The sequence below is a fragment of the Lagopus leucura genome, unplaced genomic scaffold (assembly GCF_019238085.1).
Source record: "Lagopus leucura isolate 7727_CA_CO unplaced genomic scaffold, USGS_WTPT01 Super-Scaffold_100008, whole genome shotgun sequence".
NCBI classification, from domain to species: domain Eukaryota; kingdom Metazoa; phylum Chordata; class Aves; order Galliformes; family Phasianidae; genus Lagopus; species Lagopus leucura.
Window position 1 is genome coordinate 30,379,362 of NW_024962265.1, and position 8,753 is coordinate 30,388,114.

Consider the following 8,753-nt stretch of genomic DNA (forward strand, 5'->3'; position numbering starts at 1 on the left):
AAAAAAAGTACATTCCCTGCAAACTAAAAAAGTTCCAAAAATGAAACATTACAGAAGGCATTTAGGATATATTAGTTGAAGTTTTCTATGTGAAGAAAAGAAATGATGAGTCTGCTGTGCTGCTGAGGGCTGAGATGAATTATAAAGTCCTGTTTGATGTCAGATATAAGAGGAGGATAGGTTAGTAGTAGAATGGAGAAGTAAAGACTCAGGAGGACATAATTCACAGCTCCCAGAAAATGAATGCGCAGTGTTGCAGCACAGCAAGCAGCACTGAGATTTTGCACAAAATTATCATGTGAATATCACTGGGAAGCTGGTGAACCAGCAGACTGTACATCATCCATCTTTGCTTCCCTTTTTTTGCTGTTTGCTGCCTATTGCTTTCCTCATTATTATATAAAGCTAACTAAGCATGCTCTGTCTTGGTAAGAAAAAGGCGAAATTCACGCTGCACCACTTCCACAGACGCTCAAGCAGTTACTTGCCATAGCCATGTTTACCAACACTGGCCAACTTCCTGAGCTGGAGCACCAAGGAGCAGGCTGCCATGTACTGATCTGGATGGGCCAGGCACCAGCTGGAGCTGCAGAAAGCACCAGCACTCTGCTCCAATAGGCTTAATTGGTGAATGCTCATCACCGACACTTTCCTTGTACTGATCTTGTTAGAGATCATTGAGAGAAATTGCAAATAATGGTTTTTTAATCACTCTGACACTTTTTGTTAATCTTATGCAAGCAAAATTGCCTATGACCTCTTAGATATCTCCTACATTTGGGCAACATGGTTTCAGAAAACTTGGAAATGCAAAGTGCCTTCCAAATAGCCTTGCTAGCCATCAGCTTTCTTGGAGCGGCAAGCAGTAAGGATAGGAGGCTGAGGTTTGCCCATCTCTTACTGGTCACAGTTCTTCTCCTGGCCTTCTCCAGACTTTCTCAGATAGGTTTTCTTCCAAGGCAAGCTGTGCAAACAGTCAGCACACATGTACATGTATATTGTTCACAGTGAGATTTTTTCCTTTGTTGTTTTCCTTCCCAGGCCTGCAGCTTAGACAACTCCTCTCACTTGCTGTTTTCTTTTGCAGGCCTCTCTGTACTCTCTGATCTATCAAAAGGAAATAGCAATGTAGAGACTTGCACATGTTGAATCTCAAAATCCTTTTCTGGTTGTGCTGATATTGTCAAATGAGAAACTTCTGGTTCAGGGACCATCCTTGCAGTTTTGTTCTCTATTGCTGTTTCTGGAAAGTAAGTAGAAAAATAAATAGGTTAAAAGTTTGCAACGATTTAGCAGTACTGCAAGACAAATAGTTCAGTGTCTCCCTGGACTGGTTTTCTTGGAATGTAATTGACTTGAGCCCTGCAGATAGCAACTTTCTAGAGAGAAGTCAGCATCCTACTACATCCAATGCTACGCTACTGGTTTTTAGATGCCTTGGTCCACATGTGCAATGTCAAAATTAAGGCAGTTACCACCTGGTCAGGATGGGCCCAAATCTGGCAGCAGTGGCAAAGAAACCAGGGCTTTCATTGAATTGCAGGTATTTGATAACTGACTTTATCTTTTCAGTGATCTATAAATAATTTATAAGCAATAAAAAAGTCTCCATACGCTTGGCTAAGTTAATTCTACACTATGAATTTCTCATTTTTGTGAAACTGAATTAAACAGGAAGAGGTTTGTTGATCACTTTAAACTTAGGAAAATTACATTTTATTTTAATCATAATGAAAAAAAATCCACTATTTAAGATCCACTATTTTTTTTTCATTCTTTTTTTTTTTTTTTAATTTTTGTTGTTATATTTAGAAAAATACTGCTAATGATGAACACTAAATTACTTTTCTATAACTTTGATAAATTCATACGTACGCTCCCTAAGTACCACATGTGAGTAATATTCCAGCTATCCCACTGATGTCACTAAGATGGAATTGGAAGTGCCGAAATGTTCAGTGATGGATATTCCACTGCAGCTGTGAGCAATGTGTTCCTCAGAGGCTAATTCTCCTGGGACAGTGTTAAATCCTTGGACTTGCACATTATTAGTATAATAATATAACTTAAAATAGTATCAAAAGATCTAGCTAAGAAGCTTAGTCTTCTGTATATTTCAGTTTGTATAAAAATTAATCACTTAAATTATAAATAAATGTGCTTTTTACACATGTATATGTCTATGTGTCATAAAAAAATAAATAATAAAGTATGTTAAAATAAAATCAACAAAAAGGGCATTCAGAGTTAAAACTAAAACCATAATCTCTTGCACGACTTTTGTTGTTTAAAAAATGGTAACAGCTTAAGATTAAGTGGCAGGATTTTTTTATTATTATTATTTTAATCTTTAAGTATCTTTAAGTATAGCTGTCTGACTTTTTTATGCATTGTCTCTTAAACTTACTGTAATGCTTTTCAATATCATGATGATCATGATGATCATATATGATGATCATTCAATGATCATATATATATATATATGATCAGAGGGCTGGAGCACCTCTCCTACGGGAAAAGGTTGGGAGAACTGGGCTTGTTTAGCTTGGAGAAGAGAAGGCTCTGGGGAGATCTCATTGCAGCCTTCCAGTACTAGAAGGGAACGGATAAACAGGAGGGGAATGGCTGTTTATGAGGCTGGATAGTGATAGGACAAGGGGGAATGGTTTTAAACTGAGACTGGGGAAGGTTTAGGTTAGATATTAGGAGGAAGTTTTTCACACAAGGGTGGTGACACACTGAAAAAGGTAGCCCAATAAGGTTGTGGATGCCCCATCCCTGGAGGCATTCAAGGCTGGACTGGATGTGGCTCTGTGCAGGCTGGCCTGGACATAGAGGGGGGTTGAAACTAGAAGATTGTGATTCTTTTCAACCCAGGCCATTCTATGATTCTATGATTCTATGACTATTCTGCAAATGCCAAATCCCTTTGTTGCTGTTGTTTAATGGCATATACTGATATTCAGAGCTGTCTGAGCTCCAGACTATTGCAGAAAGCCCTGATTGAGTAAAGCATTTTGGCATGTATTCAGGAATACATAACATGTATTCAGGACTCATAACAAAGCTTGTTGGATGGGTGGTGGGCATCCTTCCTTCCTGACCAGAACTCCCTCATGTGCTGGCATCTAGATGTGCAGACTTCTGGTGAGGTAGAACTGATTTTAGCTGACAGGAAAATAATCATAACTGCAACTGTTGAAGAAACACGGGGAGTCCAAAACTGCCTCTAATACTATTTCTTCAGCAAATCACAAATCAGATATGCCTGAAGACTCACAGCTTTCAACCTCTGGCCTGAGGACCTTTCCTTATCTGTGGACAACTTTTCAGGTGAGGAAGATAGGGAATGCTACACATCAGAGCATCCCTAAGAGCAGTTCAGCAGAACCATTTTCCCAAGCAGTTGTGGCTGAAGATTTTCCTACTCAGTTCTGCTGCCTGCTCAGACCTGCTCGCTCCATGATGTGAGCACAGGTGTTTGTGGTGCCTTGCAGGAAGGCAGATCATGAGGTGCTTTTTTTTTTTCTTTTTTTTTTTCCCTGGGGTTATTTTTAACCTTTAATTCACGAAGTTTGTCATGTGGCCTCAAAAACAGCACCATGCACTGTGATATGGAACCAGTGGCAAAGGGTCCTGGTTGTACCATAAGCTGTGTTGTTACTGCTGAAAACAATATAACAGTCAATTGTGGCTTAAAGAATCTGACTTATTATGGTAAAAAACAGAAGTTTGGGGCATTGTATCTGAGATTAGGAACAGCACAGTCATTTGAAGCTATAAAAACCTTGCTCTGCTTCTTTAAACACATTCAATTTTTTTTCCGTGGGTATAAATGCCCTTGAAAAGGTGCTGGCTCAGATATTGTCACCCTCCACGGGGTTAACTCTGTGCTTGATCGCATTTGATCTGTTCACAGCTTGCACAAGTCTAGCATAAAATCTTGAAGATAGCATTAAACAGGGTATTGTCCACTTTTGCAGAGTGCAATAACATAGTCACACTTGATCTCACTTCTGTGTTCACTTCCATTTACTTCAGTAATACACCAGTCTGGTGTTAATGATCACAGAATCAACAGATCAAGAAAAACAAGCTAATTTTTGTAAGTTTAATAGATGTTCAAATTCACAGCAAAAGATGCTTAGGGGCTCAAAAATTACAAAATAGTTGAAAACAAACCAGACAACGTATGTCAGTGCTTATACTTTAAGTTCTTCCATTTCTGGTGTTGTAGAAGCTTGTCTAAGCCACAAAGTTTGCATGTGTGCTATGGTTCTCTAATGCATATCTTTTATCCTGTTTGCTTGATTTGAATTACGTGCACTTAATGCTCAGACTTCCATTTATATTATACCTGTAAATTCATATACACACAAGCACGTATGTATGCATGTACACACATATTTTATATATGTGATACATGATAACATGTATTTAACTTCTCATACTACTTTTTTTTTTTTTTTTTTTTTTCCTGTGGAAGAAGGAGCGCAGGCTGCTTCCAGAACAGTCAGTGTAGTCTTAGGTGTTATTTTCTGTAGCAGCCTCAGGCTTAACAACCTGGCAGGAAAACCTGCAAATCCTGCTGCACCCTGCAGGTTTCTGTGACTATCTCTTCTGGGGTGTCAGAAGTTCCCAAATGAGGAACCTTCCATTCACCCTTTCTAACTCACTACATTGTTACACCAACTGCAATTTTTGGTCTTTTTGATGTTAAACTTGGAATGTGTATTATTGCCAAACACACAGCAAATGAGCATCAAATAATGGGGGTAATAATTGAAGCTAATGGGAGTTTTATCGCATGGCTTTAAAAAGGTTGGCATTTCTCCTCAGGATTGTGAAATTGTCAGCCTTTACAAATGTTATTTTAAAGGAATGTTTAAATAAAGTCCGTAGGTCTAAGTAAGAGAGATAGTCAGAAGGATGATGTTTTGTCTCATAGTTAAGAGCACAGTGCTATCATATAGTATCTAACAGCTTGAAAAAAGTTGTACAGCTGATTTAGATTTGGTGAATTATTCTGGTTTTGTTCACTTCTGGGAACAAGGTAGAGCACTGAGTCCTCCAATCTGAGATCTAGTTTTTTGTTTTAAGTTGATCTGTTATAGCTGTTGAAAACTTCTGAAAAACAAATGAACAAACAGAACAACAAATGGATCGAAGACACCGGAAAAAAGTCCTTTAGGATGTCAGGTCAGTGCTTGTATTTGTTGTTCACATTGGTGATCTCAAAGGATAGGCAAAAAATGAGAGGACAGAAAATAATACATGCAGCCTGGAGAAGCAAAGACCAGTAGTAATTTTAGTCTTTCTTCTGCAAAGAGTTATGCACAGTTTGCAAAATTTCAGAAGTGTGAGAGTGAGAGTTGCTTTAATTCCAAAAGACACCTCCCATATCTAAAGTCACACAAAGACATAAGAGCTGTGGGTTTGTTTTCTGAAAGAAGTTATTGATCTAAAAAGCTAAATCAATTTACAGGGAAAATTGTATCCTGAATACAATTTGCATGAAAGAAGAATACTCAGAAGGCAGGAAAAGTAACATAGGAGTAGGTGTAAAAGTGAAAGATAGAGTAAGTCTACTTCTGAGCTTACCAGGAAGCACAGAGAAAAGGCTCAGTCCTAGTTCACCCAACAGGACATCTGACGTTTTCATTTATGAAATGCTTATAAAGTTGTGGGAGTGGCATGCCACTTAAAAATTTAGAACCTTTGCAAATGATTGTATTCCCTTATAAAGAAGAGGTAGAATCTTCCTACCTAACATTGAATAGTAACTATAACTGGGATTTAAAAAAAGAAAGACTGCTATTTACTTGCTTTTTGAGGTTGCCTTTGCTTGGGAGATCATAAAGAGCTTTCAGAAGCCATCTACAATGCATAGCACTAATTAGAGCTGGAAAGAGCGGGCCAATTATCACTTACTTTTGCAAAGTGCCAAGCAATTTGAGATACTGAATGCCCTTAGTAACTTGTTGTTTAGGTGCATTGTTGAGCAAGTGGAGTTAAGAGGATCCGAGCGCAAACACAAAGTGGCCCCCACAGAGTGTGGAATATCTCTTGATGGAGTGCGGGACCATCCGCTCTCCGCCGGGCTTTGCTTCGAGTCAGTGGGGGGCTTGTTGCCTACCCGTGGGAAAAAGAGAAAGCCCTAATTAAGGCGTACAGCCAAGCAGTGCTGATAGACAACGAATGTGTTACTAAGCACTTTTTCTTCTCCGAAAATAATTATGCTGTGCACTTAATACACTTCAGGTGTTAATCACTATTGATTTTTCAAATACTATTATCGTATACCAGAATCCCATTTACTTGGAAAGAATTACTTAAGGATATTCATTATTTAAAAGCTGATTAATCAGCATATTAAAGAGTATTAATCCTTGTAGGAAGGATTCTTTTTCAGACCATTGTTGACATCTTCAAGTCAGATTTTTCCTCTGAGCACAACACATCAAAAAGCGTTTAGTCTAACAAAATGTTTGCAATTCTTGGGCATCAGCTGAAAGAGGCCCTAAAGATGTGTTTTAACTAAGCAGGGAAGAGGCAAGTCTCAAGATGTTTACTGTATTAAAAAATAGTATTTTAACACTTCTTTTAAGAAATTATTTCTATTTTTTGTATAATTATAAACTGTTCAAATAGAATAATTCTAACTATAAAGTACTGAAAGAAGTTAGAATGAGGAAATCACACCCAGAAAAGTTCTGACCACAGAATGGCCATCTATAAAATGATTGTCTCTGTTAGAATTTATAAAAAAAGTAAAGATAATAATTTTTTAAAAAACACAATTTTTTTCTCCTAAAGGAATAAAAACCTAACTACATTTACCTGCTGAAGGGAGGGAAGCATGATAAAACTCATTGTACTTGACGACTGCAAGATCTTGACCTTAATGGGTTGAAAGGGAACCTCAAGCAAGGGTTATGAAGATAAAAGATTGTTCTTACAGAAAGCAATCCCCTCTCTGGTTGCAGTGGTGCGAAATTGCAGTAAAGGCACTAACTGAATGTTCTGCTTTTTACTTTCTACCATTAAAAAGAGAGAACCTTGGTTAAGGGGTCCTGGGTTTGCATTTAAATATTAAGAAAAGAATACACATTTGGTAATATAATTTATTATTGTTACACAGACAAACAAGCAACACATGCATGTATACATAAAATGCTCAAATGCAACAATGCATACTGGCAGTAAGGAATTTTCAATACTTTGGTTCAAACTAAAAATAGTTTATTTCCTTGTTTCATGATGAAATATTGATCTGACAGGATGATGCATGGGAAAAAAATGGAAAACAGACATAAACTGCTGAATCTGGAGGATGAATAGTGTCTAGTCAGATGCCTATTTGCTTCACTCAGGTTTTGTGGATGCTCAGACCAAGTGAAAGCTGGAACTTACAGAATCATGGAGTCATATAAAATCCGGAAGGGACCCACAAAGATTATCAAATCCAACTCCTGACTCTGCATAGGACCATCCCAAAATCAGACGTGTGCCTGAGACCATTTTCCAAATGCTTCTTGAGGAGCCAGTTCCATGCCCATCACCCTCTGGTGAAGAACCTCTCCCTAAGCCCCACCCTTACCCATCCCTGATTCAGCTCCATGCCATTCCCTCGCGCCCTGACACTGTCATCAGAGAGCAGAGTGCAGTGCTGCCCTTATGCTCTCTGTGAGGAGTTGTGCCATGAGGCTTCCCCTCATCGGCTTGTGGCGGGACTAAGTCTCATGTGAGACTGTGAACTTCTCGAAGCCAAACAAAATAGATGTAATTCCTCCATCAAACATATTCTTCACTTTCTTAATAAACAATGCAAGACAATTAGCTACCTTTGCTTCTTCTGAGTTGAAACCCAACAACTGAAACAGTAGGACTTTTCTATTTTTTTTTTTTAAATACATAATAAAATAATAAGTAATAAATATAATTAGCTCACACCTGTATATAATAAATCAGGTTTTTCAGTGCCTTGAATGATGGTGCTTTCTGGGTATCACACAGCTCGTGGAGGTACAAATTAATTTCTGGAATTTTTATCAAATTTCAGTGACAACAGAAGGTTGTGCTTTGTTTCTCTTTATGATGTAGATAGATATTTTTTGGATTCACAGGCACAAGAAAAACTGGTCCAGTTTTCAGAAGACAATTCCCTGTGCCCAGTGCAGTCCCTGTCTCCTGGCCACCCAGGTTGGCTGCCCTGAGCAGCTCTCCCAGCACCCAGGCAGGGTGGGAGGGAAGCTGTTCCTGCTTCAGGCTTTGAAGCAGGCATTGACTCTGTCTTGGACTTCCAACTGGAAATACATGGGGTTAGCAAGGGAAGTTCCTGTGGCTAGCAGATGGGCTCCATCTCCTTCTGCTTTCCATCACTAAAAAATTGTGTTATCCAGAGCCAGCAGCTTCCACAGAGTGAAGAGACATAGAGTCCTGGAGAGACTCTAGATATCTGTAGGCAGATCCAATAGACCTCAGTTCACTTACATAAGCAGAAAAGATTTTCTTAGCCTCAGCCAAAATGGGTGTTAAAAGTCAATCAGACTTTTCTGTACAGAAAACAAAAATCTGTGTTTGCAAAATAATTTTGAGAGGAAACTGCTTATGTCCTCATTCTTCCTGCCTCTCAACCACCCCCCCCCCCAAAAAAAAAAAAAAAAAATCAAGTACATACTTTAAATTGCTGCATATACAAAATGGAAAAAAAAAAAAAAAAAAAAAAAAGTTTATCTGCTTTGATCTCTGCC